The sequence below is a fragment of the Symphalangus syndactylus genome, chromosome 11 (assembly GCF_028878055.3).
Source record: "Symphalangus syndactylus isolate Jambi chromosome 11, NHGRI_mSymSyn1-v2.1_pri, whole genome shotgun sequence".
Lineage (NCBI taxonomy): Eukaryota > Metazoa > Chordata > Mammalia > Primates > Hylobatidae > Symphalangus > Symphalangus syndactylus.
The window spans coordinates 54,201,276-54,217,313 of NC_072433.2; the positions used below are offsets into that span (position 1 = coordinate 54,201,276).

The 16,038-nt window shown below is 47.2% G+C and overlaps 1 long non-coding RNA gene across 1 annotated transcript; it reads right to left on the reverse strand.

Annotated features, from left to right (window-relative positions):
* Nucleotides 1–1,970: 1,970 nt before the first annotated feature.
* On the reverse strand, nucleotides 1,971–10,645 carry LOC134731725 (uncharacterized). The gene is made up of 2 exons (XR_010114232.1): nucleotides 10,562–10,645; nucleotides 1,971–2,256 (listed from the first exon to the last, which is right to left on the reverse strand). It is a non-coding gene; the product is annotated as an uncharacterized lncRNA (long non-coding RNA).
* Nucleotides 10,646–16,038: the final 5,393 nt, after the last annotated feature.

The following is a 16,038-nucleotide window of genomic DNA, read 5'->3' on the forward strand; positions in this document are numbered from 1 at the left end:
GACCACCCATCGTCTGGGAAGTGAGGAGCGCCTCTGCCCGGCTACCTATCGTCTGGGAAGAAGTGAGGAGCGTCTCTGCCTGGCCGCCCCGTCTGGGAAGTGAGGAGCCCCTCTGCCCGGCCGCCCCGTGTCTGGGTAGAAGTGAGGAGCTCCTCTGCCTGGCCGCTCCGTCTGGGAGGTCTACCACGGAGGCCAGAAGCAATGTGGGGCCTGGACGTGGTGGCTCACGCCTGTGGTCCCGGCACTCTGGGGGGCGAGGCGGGTTGATCACTTCGCGCTAGGAGTTCGAGACCAGTCTGGCCAACTTGGCGAAACATGAAGAATACAACAGACAAACCAACCAACCAACTCAATGACAACAAAACAGGTCTACCCTGGAGTCATACTCTAATTTTTTCTATTTTCCTCCCTTTCTGATCCTTTATCCCACTTTCTTTTTCTTCCTCTTCCTTCTCCCTCTTCTTTGTCAAATAGAGGATTGAGTTATTATCACTGATCCATATAAAGTCCCTCTCTCATTTATTTTAACTCCCACCCCCATTTCTATTCCCCGACTTCCCATGTGCAACCTTACTAATATGTTTGATACGCATCTCTTTATTTGTATGTATTTTTAGAAAATGTTTATTGTTTTTGTATACAAAAAAAATTAATAAAAAAAAAAAAATAAACGTGAAATTATATATGTATGTATATATTTGTTAAATTGGAAAGGATATACAACCATACTTTAAACAGTGGTTAGCTCTGTAAAATGAGGTTTATACATTTCTATATGGTCTGCATTTTTTTTTACAATGAGGATGTAAAACTTTACCATTTAAAAAAATTAGGCGTGGTGGTTCACACCTGTAATCCCAGCACTTTGGGAGGCTGAGGTGGGCAGAACCCCTGAGGTCAGGAGTTCGAGACCAGCCTGACCAACATGGTGAAACTCCACCTCTACTAAAAATACAAAAATTAGCTGGGCATGGTGGTGCACACCTGTAATCCCAGCTACTTGGGAGGCTGAGGCAGGAGAATAGCTTGAACCCAGGAGGCGGAGGTTGCAGTGTGACGAGATCGCGCCTTTGCACTCCAGCCTAGGCGACAGAGCAAGACTCCATCTCAAAAAAAAAAAAAAAAAAGGTTGGGCACTACGGCTCACGCCTGTAATCCCAGCATTTTGGGAGGCCGAGGTGGGTGGATCACCTGAGGTTGGGAGTTCAAAACCAGCCTGACCAACATGGAGAAACCCCGTCTCTATTAAAAATCCAAAATTAGCCGGGCGTGGTGGCACATGCCTGTAATCCCAGCTACTTGGGAGGCTGAGGCAAGAGAATTGCTTGAACCCAGGAGGTGGAGGTTGCAGGGAGCCGAGATCACGCCATTGCACTCCAGTCTGGGCAACAGGAGAGAAACTGTCTCAAAAAAAAAAAAAAAATTATGGGGGGAGGGGGGAGGGATAGCATTAGGAGATATACCTAATGCTAAATGACGAGTTAATGGGTGCAGCACACCAATATGGCACATGTATACATATGTAACAAACCTGCACATTGTGCACATGTACCCTAAAACTTAAAGTATAATAATAATAAAATAAAATTAAATTGAATTAAACTACCATCAAAAAACAAAAAATATTGGCTGTGCATGGTGGCTTACACCTATAATCCCAGCCCTCTGGGAGGTCAAAGTGGGAGGATTGCTTGAGCTCAGGAGTTTGAGACCAGCCTGGGCAACTTAGCAAGACCCTTGTGTCTACTAAAAATAAAAATAAAAAATTAGCCAAGTGTGCTGGTGCACGCCCGTAGTCCTAGCTACTCGGGAAACTGAGGTAGGAGGATCACTTGAGTCCAGGAGGTAGAGGCTGCAGTGAGCTGTGATCAGGCCACTGCCCTGCAGCCTGGGTGACAGAGCGATACCCTATCTTTATACACAAACAAACAAACAAACCAAAACATAAAAATATTTAAAACACAACAGAGTGAAGGAACTGTATTCGTTTACAAGAAATTGGGAAGGATCTTCAGATTCTCCCTGCACTGTGAAGAAATCCCGTTCAACCTGGAAAGATGTCACTGCCCTGAGGAAGCCTTTTTCAGACGGATTATCTATCATCTGTACTGCCAGGCGGCTGGAACAGGACAAGCTGGCTTGTGGCAATTAAAAGGTATTAGATAGTCTTTTGAAAATTCAGTTAAGATCAGATAATTCAGGCTGATTTCTTTGATTCTCTGTAGAGCGGTTCCAACCAAATTCTTTTGTTCTTTTCTGAAATTACAAAAAGAGTATAAATTTTTAAATTCAAACACTATGGAATGTGTAAAGACGAATAAGCATTGTTTTGTTTTGTTTTCTTTTCTTTTTTAAGACGGAGTCTCGCTCTGTCGCCCAGGCTGGAGTGCAGTGGTGTGATCTCAGCTCACTGCAAGCTCCGCCTCCCAGGTTCACATCATTCTCCTGCCTCAGCCTCCTGAGCAGCTGGGACTACAGGTGCCCACCACCACACCCAGCTAATTTTTTATATTTTTGTAGAGACGGGGTTTAACTGTGTTAGCCAGGATGGTCTTGATCTCCTGACCTTGTGATCCGCCCACCTCGGCCTCCCAAAGTGCTGGGATTACAGGCGTGAGCCACAGCACCTGGCCCCAAGCATTGTTTTAATGTCCACTGCCCATCCCTAAATCCCAAGAGAAATCATTGTTAACAATTGAAGCCATATATTTTTCATGAATAAAAAAAACTTGGGCCAGGCACTGTGGCTCACGCCTGTAATCCAAACACTTTTGGAGGCCGAGGTGGGCAGCTCACCTGAGGTCAGGAGTTCGAGACCAGCTTGGCCAACATGGTGAAACCCCGTCTCTACTAAAAATACAAAAATTAGCCAGACATTGTGGCACGCACCTATAATCCCAGCTACTCAGGAGGCTGAGGCAGGAGAATCACTTGAACCTGGGAGGCACAGATTGCAGTGAGCTAAGATGAAGCCACTGCACTCTAGCTAGAACAATAGAGGGAGATTCTGTCTCAAAAAAAAAAAGAAAAGAAAAGAAAAGAAAAAAAATTAGTTCTATTAGTTAACCATACAGGTTTGACCTGTTTGGAAAAACTGTAATTATCTCACCACAGAACATCTAACTGAGAATTAATGGCTAAGTCAGCCATCTCCTGTGTGAAGGTTTTCCCTCAGGCCATCTTCAAAATTTAGATACTTGAATTAGGGTTTAAGTTTCAGCAGGCAAGCTTATACATATTTACCAAAGCCTCATACATGGCCGGGCTTGGTGGCTGATGCCTGTAATCCCAGCACTTTGGGAGGCCAAGGTGGGCGGATCACAAGGTCAGGAGATCAAGACCATCTTGGCAACATGATGAAACCCTGTCTCTACTAAAAATACAAAAATTAGCTGGGCATGACGGTGCTTGCCTGTAATCCCAGCTCCTCAGGAGGCTGAGGCAGGAGAATTGCTTGAACCCAGGAGGTGGAGGTTGCAGTGAGCCGAGATTGCACCACTGCACTCCAGCCTGGTGACAATGCTAGACTCCGTCTCAAAAAAAAAAAAAAAGAAAAAAGAAAGCCTCATACATGGCTTGTACCCTCATGTCCTTTCAGTCTCTGCTTGAATGTCAGCTTCTCCTTTACATTTATAGCCTCCTCCTAGACTATTTTTTTTTTTTTTGATATGGAGTCTCGCTCTTGTGCCCAGGCTGGAGTGCAGTGGCATGATCTTGGCTCACTGCCACCTCCACCTCCGGAGTTCAAGCGATTCTCCTACCTCAGCCTCCTGAGCAGCTGGGATTACAGGTGCACACCGCCACGGCTGGCTAATTTTTGTATTTTTAGTAGAGACAGGGTTTCGCCATGTTGGCCAGGCTGGTCTCGAACTCCTGACCTCAGGTGATCTGCTCGCCTTGGCCTCCCAAAGTGCTGGGACTATAGGCCTGAGCCACTGTGCCTGGCCCTATACTATCTAATTTACTTTGTTGTCCAGTTTATTGTCCATTTTTCCTACTAGAATGTAAACTCCACAGAGGAAGTATTGTTATTATTTGTTTTTCTTCACTGTTCTATACCCAGGGCCTAAAACAGTGCCTGAAGCATAGTAGATGCTCAGTAAATATTACTGAATGAGTAAATGTTTGGGGTTGCCCCTGCCCCTAAGGAGAGTTAAGAGGCTTTTGCTGGGCGCAGTGGCTCACCCCTGTAATCCCAGCACTTTGGGAGGCTGAGGCAGGCAGATCACGAGGTCAGGAATTCAAGACCAGCCTGGCCAACATGGTAAAACTCCATCTCTATTAAAAATACAAAAATTAGCCTGGCGTGGTGGCAGGCGCCTGTGATCCCAGCTACTCGGGAGGCTGAAGCAGGAAAATCACTTGAATCTGGCAGTCTGAGGGTGCAGTGAGCAGAGATCGCACCACTGCACTCCATCCTGGGCAACAGAGCAAGACTCTGTCTCAAAAAAAAAAAAAAAAAAAAAAAAAAAGAGCCTTTTGCTTTTGAAGGTCTGGATTCTTAGAAGCAAAGAGCTGTATTGTCCAAAAGGGATGGGCTGAAGGGGTTGAATGAAGAGGGTTAGGCCGGGCATGGTGGCTCATACCTGTAATCCCAGCACTTTGGGAGGCTGAGGTAGGCGGATCACCTGAGGTCAGGAGTTCAAGACCAGCCTGGCCTACATAGCAAAACCCCATCTCTACTAAAAAATATATATATATAAATTAGCTGGGTATGGTGCTGGGTGGCTGTAATTCCAGCTACTGGGAAGGCTGGGGCAAGAGAATCATTTGAACCAGGAAGCGGAGGTTGCAGTGAACAGAGATGGCACCACTGCACTCCAGCCTGGGCAATGGAGCAAGACTCCATCCCCCCTCCCCCAAAAAAAAGAAAAACAAGAGGGCTAAATTCCCAGAGACTGGGCCTTGAAGAATGCTTCTGGTCCTGCAAGTGAGGGCGATCAATGTCTGTGACTCTCTGTGCTGGAAGAGGCAGTCCCGGAGGGTGATGTGTGGAGATCTGGAGACAGAATCCCAAACCCCTGGATTTAGAGGCTGCAAGGCAGGTTCCAGTGTCCAATCTGGACATGAAGATACGAAATCCCTTGAGTAGAACCGTTGCTTTAGAATGAAACAGGCAGCTTGGACAATGAGCATCCCCATAGCCACCAAGACAGTGAAAACCAAAAACCCTCCATCTAATTTTTGAAATACATAAACCTCCCAGGACTCTTTAAAGCCAAATTTAGCCTGGGTGCGGTGGCTCACACCTGTAATCCCAGCACTTTGGGAGGCTGAGGTGGGAGGATCACTTGAGCCCAGGAGTTCAACACCAGCCTGGGCAACACGGTGAGACCTAATCTCTATTTTAAAAAATTAAATTACATTAAAAACTAAAAGCCAGATTTGTTTATGTATCATCTACACTCATTAACATTCACCCTTTAAAAGAGTATGGTTCATGAGTTTTGACAAATATATACTGTTGATTAACCACTATGACAATCAAGATATAGAATATTTCCATCACACTCAAATGCCCCTTTTTTATTACTTAGTAGTAAATTTCTTCCATTTACCCCAACTCCCTGACAACTATTGATCTGTCTCTGTTCCTACAGTTTTGCTTTTTCAGAATAGCCTAAAAAGGAATCACGTAGTGTCTTAGTCTGTTTTGTGCTGCTCTGACAGAATACCTGAGACTGGGTAATTCGTAAAGAACAGAGATTTATTATTTGCCTTATGGTTCTGAAGGCTGGGCATTCCAAGGCTGAAGGACCTGCATCTGGTGAGGGCCTTCTTGCTGTGTCATCCCACAGTAGAAGGTATCACATCACATCTTTTGAAGGAGACAGTATTCCAAAAAAAAAAACAACAACAAAACAAAAAACAAACAAACAAAAAAATAAGAGATTGAACTCATATAGCATTAAGTCCCTTTTTTTTTTTTTTTTTTTTTGAGACGGAGTCTCACTCTGTAGCCCAGGCTGGAGTGCAGTGGTGTGATCTTGGCTCACTGCAACCTCCGCCTCCCAGGTTCAAGCAGTTATCTGTCTCAGCCGCCCACCAATCCCTTTATAATCAGCATTAATCTATTTAGGCAGGCAGAGCCCCCATGACCTAAACGCCTCCCATTAGGCCCCACCTCCCAACAATGTTGCACTGGGGATTCTTTTTTTAACACATGCTTTTGGGGGACACCTTCAAACCATGGCGTATAGTCTGTAGCCTTTTGTGCCTGGCTTCATTCACTCAGCATAATGCTATTGAAATTCATCCATGTTGTTGCATTTTTTTTTTTTTTGAGACAGAGTTTTGCTCTTGCTGCCCAGGCTGGAGTGGAATGGTGTGGTCTTGGCTCACTGCAAGTTCCATCTCCCGGGTTCAAGCGATTCTCCTGCATCAGCCTCCCAAGTAGCTGAGATTACAGGCACCCGCCACCACGCCCAGCTAATTTTTGTGTTTTTAGGAGAGACAGGGTTTCACTACGTTGGCCAGGCTGGTCTCGAACTCCTGACCTCAGGTGATCTGCCCACTTTGGCCTCCCAGAGTGCTGGGATTACAGGCATGAGCCACTGCGCCTAGCTGTTGTTGCAGTTTTATAAAAAAGTTTTATTCAAATTTTGTGGGAACATAGTAGGTATACATATTTATGGGGTACATGAGATGTTTTGACACAGGTATGCAATGTGAAATAATCACATCATGGAGAATGGGATATCCATCCCTTCAAGCATTTATGCTTTATGTTTTAAACAATCCAATTATACTCAGTTATATTGAAATATACAGTTAAGCTATTGCGGACTGGCCGGGCGCGGTGGCTCACGCTTGTAATCCCACCACTTTGGGAGGCCGAGGCGGGCGGATCACAAGGTCAGGAGATCGAGACCACGGTGAAACCCCGTCTCTACTAAAAATACAAAAAATTAGCCGGGCGTGGTGGCGGGCACCTGTAGTCCCAGCTACTCGGAGAGGCTGAGGCAGGAGAATGGCGTGAACCCGGGAGGCGGAGCTTGCAGTGAGCCGAGATTGCGCCACTGCACTCCAGCCTGGGTGACAGAGCGAGACTCCGTCTCAAAAAAAAAAAAAAAAGTTATTGCGGACTATAGTCACCCTGTTGTGTTAGCAAATAGTGGATCTTGTTCATTCTTTTTTGTTTGTTTGTTTTTTTGGCAGGGTGACAGGGTCTTGCTCCATCACCCAGGCTGGAGTGCAGTGGCACAATCTTGGTTCACTGCAACCTCCTCCTCCTGGATTCAAGCGATTCTCCTGCCTCAGCCTCCCATATAGCTGGGATTACAGGCATCTGCCGCCATGCCTGGCTAATTTTTGTATTTTTAGTAGGCATAGGGATTCATTATGTCGGCCAGACTGGTCTGAAACACCTGACCCCAAGTGATCCATCCACCTCGGCCTCTCAAAGTGCTGGGATTACAGGTGTGAGCCACCACGCCCGGCCTGAACCACATTTTCTTTATCCATTCATCTGTTGATAGACACTTAAGTTCCTTCCAAATCTTAGCTATTGGAAACAGTGCTGCAACAAACATGTGAGTTCACATATCTCTTTGATAGGCTGATTGTCTTTTTTTTTTTTTTTTTTTTGAGATGGAGTCTCCCTCTGTCACCCAGGCTGGAGTGCAATGGCCCAATCTCAGCCCACTGCAACCTCTGCCTCCTGGATTCAAGTGATTCTCCTGCCTCAGCCTTGAGTGATCCGCCTGCCTCGGCTTCCCAAAGTTCTGGGATTACAGGTGTGAGCCACCACGACCGGCCCTGATTGTCTTTCTTTTGGGTATATGCTCAGTATGGGGTTGCTGAATCATATGGTAGCTCTATTTTTAGTTTTTGAGGAACCTCCAAACTGTTCTCCATAGTGGTTATACTAATTTACATTCCTGTCTCTACTAAAAATACAAAAAAAAAAAAAAAAAATTCACCAGGCATGGTGGCTCAAGCCTGTAGTCCCAGCTACTTGGGAGGCTGAGGCATGGGTTCAAGTAGAGACATGGTTTCACCATGTTGGTCAAGCTGGTCTTGAACTCCTGACCTCAGGTGATCTGCCCACCTTGGCCTCCCAAACTGCTGGGATTACAGGCATGAGCCACCATGCCAGGCCGAACATGCTTATTATAGATTCCTTTTTTTTTTTTTGAAAGAAAAAACATCTACAGCTCTGCAAACCTGGCGGGACCTAATGTTTACCTTAATTCTGACTTGAACTGGAAGCATTTTAAGAAATCTTCTCATTGCTTTTCTAACAAACTCCAGCTTATTTTGCCTTTGTTGCTACTTCTTCTAGCTAGATTTCTTTTTTTTCTTTTTTCTTTTCTTTTTTTTTTTTTGAGACAGAGTCTTGCTCTGTCGCCCAAGCTGGAATGCAGTGGCACGATCTCGCCTCACTGCAAGCTCCGCCTCCCGGGTTCACGCCATTCTCCTGCCTCAGCCTCCCAAGTGGCTGGGACTACAGGCGCCTGCCACCACGCCCGGCTAATTTTTTTGTATTTTTTTAGTAGAGACGGGGTTTCACCATGTTAGCCAGGGTGGTCTCAATCTCCTGACCTCGTGATCCGCCCGCCTCAGCCTCCCAAAGTGCTGAGATTACAGGCTTGAACCACCGCGCCTGGCCCCAGCTAGATTTCAAACTTCCCTGTGGACTTGATAATGCAAATTGCAATTAATTATTTCTGGAGTCATGGGAACACACAGCATAGAGGGTATGTGGGGCCCCCAGGTGCTGAATCTAGACATCTGTGGGCTCTCCTGTGTTCAGCAGCTGTTGATCCAATGTCAACGTTGACTATCGGGGGAGTGGTTTAAGAGTACCAGGCAAAGGGCAAACTGTAGATTGATCGTTATACTGTTATTACAAGAGAAGTGACATACTTTATGTATGTTTATATTAGCAAGGTCTGTTTTTAATACCATATACTTTATATTCTATGCATTTACATTTCTAATAATATGGTTATCACTGATTCATGTAGAGACTTTTAGAATTTATTAAATCCTTGACCTTGTGCATTATAGCATTCCATTAGCAACGGTTGTGCCCCCTCCCCTTCCTCTTTATTTATTTATTTAATTTTTCTTTTTGAGACGGAGTCTCGCTCTGCCACCCAGGCTGGAGTGCAGTGGCACAATCTCGGCTCACTGCAACCTCCGCCTCCCAGGTTCAAGTGATTCCCCTGCCTCAGCTGCCTGAGTAGCTGGGATTACAGGTGCACACCACCACACCCAGCTAATTTTTGTATTTTTAGTAAAGACGGGGTTTCACCATGTTGATCAGGCTGGTCTTGAACTCCTGACCTCGTGATCCGCCCGCCTTGGCCTCCCAAAGTGCTGGGATTACAGGTGTGAGCCACCGCACCTGGCAACCCCTTCTCTTTTTAAGCTGTTTTATGCAAAAGATCTAGAAGTCCTTGATTTATTTTTAAATTTTTTAAAGTCCTTGATTTATTTTTATTGTTCTTTCCATAGGTAGAAGAGAAAGTTGATTGGTTGGTTGGTTTTTAATTATGCCATTAAACTAAACATTTCTGTTAAATTACCTTAAGAAAAAAAAAAAAAAGAACAGCAATAACTTGCAGAGCTGCCTCCATTCCTCATGGCCCCTCTAGTCCCAGTCCACATACTTTCCTACTGAACCTTTCTCTCTTTTGGCTTTTACTTATTTTTTTATTTTTGTTTCGAGACAGAGTCTTGCTCTGTCACCCAGGCTGGACTGCAGTAGCACGATCTCGGATCACTGCAAACTCCGCCTCCTGGTTTCAAGCAGTTCCCCTGCCTCAGCCTCCCGAGTAGCACGCACCAACATGCCCCGTTAATTTTTTGTATTTGTAATAGAGACGGGGTTTCACCATGTTGTCCAGGCTGGTCTCAAACTCCTGACAGGTGATCCACCTGCCTCGGCCTCCCAGAGTTTTGGGATTACAGGCGTGAGCTACCATGCCTGGCCTCTTGTGGATTTTAAATGAATAAAATGAATAAAATCTTGGGTAAGCCTGGGCAACATGGCAAAACCCCTTCTCTACGAAAAAAAAAAATTTTTAATTTGGTGGCTGTGGTGGCATGTGCCTGTGGTCCAGCTACCCAGGAGGCTGAAGTGGGAGGATCTCCTGAGCCTGCGGTGGTCGAGGCTGCGGTGAGCCGAAATAGCACCACTGCATCCCCCCTGAGTGAGAGAATGAGACCTTGCTTCAAAAAAAGAAAAAAAGTAGAGTAAGCTGGGGTATGGCAGCAGGAGGCTGCTGGGCACACTTGGGACAAATGAGCCATGGCTATGGAGCCAGCAGCAGGGCTCGGGCTGGAGAAGTAGGCTAGGGCTTCCCTGCCCCACGCTAGTCCACCAGGCCTGGCTGCCTCCAGTCCCTGGAGGGCTCAGGGCTAAAGGTGTGTCTGCAACTTCACAGAGGCCTCGCTGGGGCAGGCGCTGCCTCACTGACAGCTACTGCTCTCTCCGCCAGCCTGGCTCCCCACCCACCACTTCCTCCTGGGTGCATGACAAAGGCCACTTCGGTTAGGATGGCTCTGACAGATGTTTGTGGGTCACCACACTGCTCCTTCCCCTTCTTCCCACCTGCCAAGAGGTTAAGGGGAGGCTGCACCTCAGGGGAGCGGTTTCCAAGGTGGTGGTGGGGGCTTACAATGGGTGGAGCTTGGAGGCCACCATCATATTCCACGGCCCTTGTGATCTTGTGGTAGGTGGGTCTGGGCATTCCAAAGTTCTAGAACCTCAAGGGCAGGCACAGTGGCTCACGCCTGTAGTCTCAGCACTTTGGGAGGCTGAGGCACGTGGACCATTTGAGGTCAAAAGTTCGAGACCAGCCCGACTGACATGATAAAACCCCGTCTCTCCTAAAAATACAGAAAAATTAGCCAGGCGTGGTGGCGGGCACCTATATTCCCAGCTACTTGGGAGGCTGAGGCAGGAGAATTGCTTGAATCCGGGAGGCAGAGGTTGCAGTGAGTTGAGATCGCGTCACTACACTACAGCCTCGGTGACAGAGCGAAACTCCGTCTCAAATAAATAAATAAATAAATAAATAAAAACTAAAGTTCCAGAAATTCAACCTGGATTTTCTGAGGAAGGGCTGAGCTGAACGCACCACAGGTAGGATTTTGGAAGGATGGCTTCCCTGGGGGGTATTCATATGCAGTCCATAGGATCTGTTGTCACTGGGTGAGCTCACTCCAAGGGCTTCATTTCCAGCCTCTAAGTGGATGGTTGGTGTCTGTGTGTGTGTGTGTGTGTGTGTGTGTGTGTTTGCAAACGAGCATATAGTTGAGGGCCAGAGACCTGGGAACCAGATATGGGCAACACTCTCTTGCCTTTAATGTCGATGCATGGGCTGGGCACGGTGGCTCACACCTGTAATCCCAGCACTTTGAGAGGCTAAGAAAAGTGAATCACTTAGGCCAAAAGTTCGAGACCAGCCTGGCCAATATGGTTAAACCCTGTCTCTACTAAAAATACAAAATTAGCTCAGCATGGTGGCAGGTGCCTGTAATCCCAGCTTCTCGGGAGGCTGAGGCATGAGAATCGCTTGAGCCCAGGAGGTGGAGGTTGCAGTGAGCAGAGATCACTTGACTGCACTCCAGCCTGGGCAACAGAGCAAGGCTCCATCTCAAAACAAAAAACAAAAAACAAACAAATAATGTGGATGAAGGTATTCCTCTCTCTGAGCCTCGGGCCTCCTTCTGTATATATATAGCTCACACCTCTACAGAACTCACCAACCTGTGAGTTCCAATAACATCATATTAACTTTCACATACCTATGCTGTGGCCTCATTGCCTCCACCTGCCAGTCCAGGCTCCCTAGCTTCCTGCAAACCCAAGTTCTTGCAGAAAGCCTCCAGCGCTATCTCACTGGTGCTCCACTCCTCTCCCTGGAGTGTGAGCTGCTCCAGGCTTTTGCCCCTTGGCTGCTGTTCTATAGCCCGACCTCAGACACAGCCATTCCCCTTGCTTTTGGCCCTGAGCCCTGGATGTGCCAGGGCTGAAGGAGCTGTGGCAGAGCTGGGGAGAAGGGCTCTCTCTGCTTTGCATCATGCAGAAGGTGTCCCAAAGCTATTGCTTGGGCTCCAGGGTGTACGGGCTAGCGAAGTAGCTCTTCCCGTCTTGTTTGTTTGTTTGTTTTGAGACAGAGTCTTGCTCTGTCACCCAGGCTGGAGTGCAGTGGTGCGATATCAGTTCACTGCAACCTCAGCCTCCCGGGTTCAAGCAATTCTCCTGTCTCGGCCTCCCGAGTAGCTAGGACTACAGGCATGTGACACCACGCCCTCTAATTTTTGTATTTTCAGTAGAAACAGGGTTTCACCACGTTGGTCAGGCTGGCCTTGAACTCCTGACATCAAGTGATCCGCCTGCCTCGGCCTCCCAAAGTGCTAGGATTACAGGCATGAGCCACCTTGCTCGGCCAGTTCTTTCAGTTTTTACCGTTTCTTCTTTCTCTCTCCCTCTGCCTCTTGAACCCAGATTTATATTCAGGGAGGCTGAGCCAGAAACACACTTGAATAATGGCCACCATGCCACAGGCGGTGTCACTACTCCCCGAGGATGACTAACACTTTCTTCCTTGGCCAGGTGCAGTGGCTTATGCCTGTATTCCCAGGGCTTTGGGAGGCCAAGGTGGGATGGCTTGAAGCCGGGAGTTCAAGACCAGTTGGGGGCAATGTAGTGAGTCCCCATTTCTACAAAAAATAAAAATATTAGCCAGGCATGGTGGCGCACATCTGTAGTCCCAGCAACTCAGGAGGCTGAGATGAGAGGATCCCTTGAGCCCAGGAGCTTGAGGCTGCAGTGAGTGGTGATCCAGCCTGGGCTGAGCAGAGCAAGACCCCATTTCAAAAAAAAAAAAAAAGAAAGAAAGAAAGAAAAAAGAAAACAAATCAAACAGAAACAAAGTGGGGCACCTGTTACTGACTGATGTGTTTGCATGGTGTAAAGAGCTAAAGTGTTTGGGGGAATTCCTATAGCATCTTTCTAATCATCTCCTATAGCACCTCTAATAGCCAAATGATTAGAAAGGCCTCCTGCTGGCTTCACCAGATGCTGGACTCCTCTCAGCCCCTTCTGCCGCTCCTCCTCCAGCTGAATATTCCTGAAGCTCACTGGAGAGCCGTGGATGACTCACTTCAAAACCCTGGATGGCTCCCTATTATTTTGGAAGTTCTTGGCCAAAGCTCATACTGTGGCAAGTAGGAGGAGCCCCTGAGAACTGGTTAGAACTAAAAGAATAATTTGTAGCCGCACATGGTGGCATTCGCCTGCAGTCCCAGCTACTCAGGAGGCTGAGGCAGGAGGATTGCTTGAGCCCAGGAGGCTGAGGCTGCAGGGAACTATAATCATACCACTACACTCCAGCCTGGGTGAAAGAGCCAGACCCTGTCTCAAAAAACAAACAAACAAACAAACAATACCCCAATAATTTAAGGGCTATCAAAAAACCCTTAGAAGAACCCAAAGACATCAGGTCTCCTGGGCAGCTGGAGAAGGCCCCCACATCCCTCCATTCTCCCTCTCTCTGCAGGTCACTTTCTCCTCTTCAACACACAGTGAAGATAATTGCCCTTCAGTGGCAACGTCAGTTCCCAACTTTGCATTTACTTAATTGAAAGACCATGGACAGCCAGGCGCAGTGGCTCACACCTGTAATCCTAGCACTTTGGGAGGCCAAGGTGGGTGGATCATTTGAGGTTAGGAGTTTGAGACCAGCCTGGCCAACATGGTGAAACCCCGTCTCTACTAAAAATACAAAAATTAGCCAGGGGTGGTGGGCGCCTGTAGTCCCAGCTACTTGGGAGGCTGAGGCAGGAGAATCGCTTGAACCTGGGAGGCGGAGGTTGCAGTGAGCTAAGATCTTGCCACTGCACTGCACTGCACTCAGCCACTGTCACTGAGACAGAGCGAGACGCTGTCTCAAAAAAAAAAAAAAAGAAAGAAAGAAAAGAATGACCATGGAGGCTAAGGTCTCAATTTCCACAGTCTTAGGTCTTAGGAGGGAAGATCTCTGATTGGCCCAGCTGGGGTCAAATGTCCATCCTGCGGTAACCTATGGTCAAAGGAACAGGGTCATATCCGACGTACAAACCCAGCACTTGGCCGCCTCACCTGGCTGAGGAAGTAGTTCTCACGTGGAGGTTGTTGTGCTAGGCAGACACAACAAAATTATTTGTCACCTGCACTAACATTCAGTCTTGTGCCATAGCTTGGCCCAACCTCTCTCTTTGGCCTCACATCCTGCTTCTCTTCCTCAGTCTCTCTGATCAGCCTGTTCCCTTCGCCTGGAAAACACATCCCTCATCACCACTTGCCAAAATATCCCCAGGCCTCTAAGGCATTGGGCCAACTTCTCTGGGCCACCTTTTATGATAACCTTCAACTGTCAGGCCTCTGAGCCCAAGCTAAGCCATCATATCCCCTGTGACCTGCATGTATACATCCAGATGGCCTGAAGCAACTGAAGATCCACAAAAGAAGTGAAAATAGCCTTAACTGATGACATTCCACCATTGTGATTTGTTTCTGCCCCACCCTAACTGATCAATGTACTTTGTAATCTCCCCGACCCTTAAGAAGTTTCTTTGTAATTCTCCCCACCCTTGAGAATGTACTTTGTGAGATCCATCCCCTGCCCGCAAAACATTGCTCCTAACTCCACCGCCTATCCCAAAACCTATAAGAACTAATGATAATCCCATCACCCTTTGCTGACTCTCTTTTTGAACTCAGCCCGCCTGCAACCAGGTGAAATAAACAGCCTTGTTGCTCACACAAAGCCTGTTTGGTGGTTTCTTCACATGGACGCATGAGACATCAATTATAAGTGTAGTAATAAAACGTCAGATTTGAAAGGACCCCAAATATCATCTAATCCAACGCTCCCCTGCCTCACACAAGTCCCTTCTCTATTCCCTCCCACTAAGCGTTCAGCCAGCCCCGCTTACGCACCTTCGGACAGGCTGCTCACAACTTCCCACAGAGATCCATTGCAGCTCTGCCTATAGGAAATGCTTCCCTGTGACTCCCACGCTGAGAGGTGGCTCTGCCCTGTGGAAATGCCCAGGACGAGTTTGTTCCATTCCACACCTGGAAGCCCCTTCAGAAATTTGGACAGGGCTCATGTCACCTCTTAGTCTTCTCTCTGGCTGAACATCCTTAGTTATAAGTAATATTCCCCCATAAGACAAATTCCCAAGTCCTCTGATCACCCCACGGGGAACACCTGCTTCAACTTTTAGGACATCTGATGCCTCCGAATAAAAGCAAAAGGGGCTGGCCCAAGTGCAGTGGTGTTTACAGCGAATTGATCACAACCAGTTACAGATTCCTGTGTCTTTCTCCACTCCCACTGTTTCACCTGACTAGCCTAAAATCAATCAATCAGTCAATGCAAATGCATGTTCCAGGAAATCTTTTTTTTTTTTTAATGTAGGGTCTTATTCTGTCACTCAGGCTGTAGTGCAGTGGCACAATCTTGGTTCACTGCAGTGATCCTCCTGCCTCAGCCTCCCAAGTAGCTGGGACCACAGGCATGTATCACATGCCCAGCTAGTTTTATTTTTTGTAGAGACAGGGGTCTAGCCATGTTGCCCAGGGTGGGCTCAAACTCCTAAGCTCAAGCAATCCTCCCACCTCAGTCTTCTAAAGTGTTGGGATTACTTGGCATGAACCACCACACCTAACCAAGGAAATCTTTTAGTTAAAAAAAAGAGGAAGACAAGACAAATGAAATATCCAACAATAAGTTGGTTAAATCAATTAAATATATCAATTTCACAGAATATTATCCAACCTTTAACAAAATATCGACTGGGCACGGTGGCTTATGCCTGTAATCCCATCACTTTGGGAGGCCAAAGTGAGCAGATCGCCTGAGTCCAGGAGTTTGAAACCAGCTTCAGCAACATGACAAAACCCCATCTTTGCAAAAGATACAAAAATTAGCCGGGTATAGGCCGGGCGCGGTGGCTCACGCTTGTAATCCCAGCACTTTGGGAGGCCGAGGCAGGCGGATCACGAGGTCAGGAGATCGAGACCACGGTGAAACC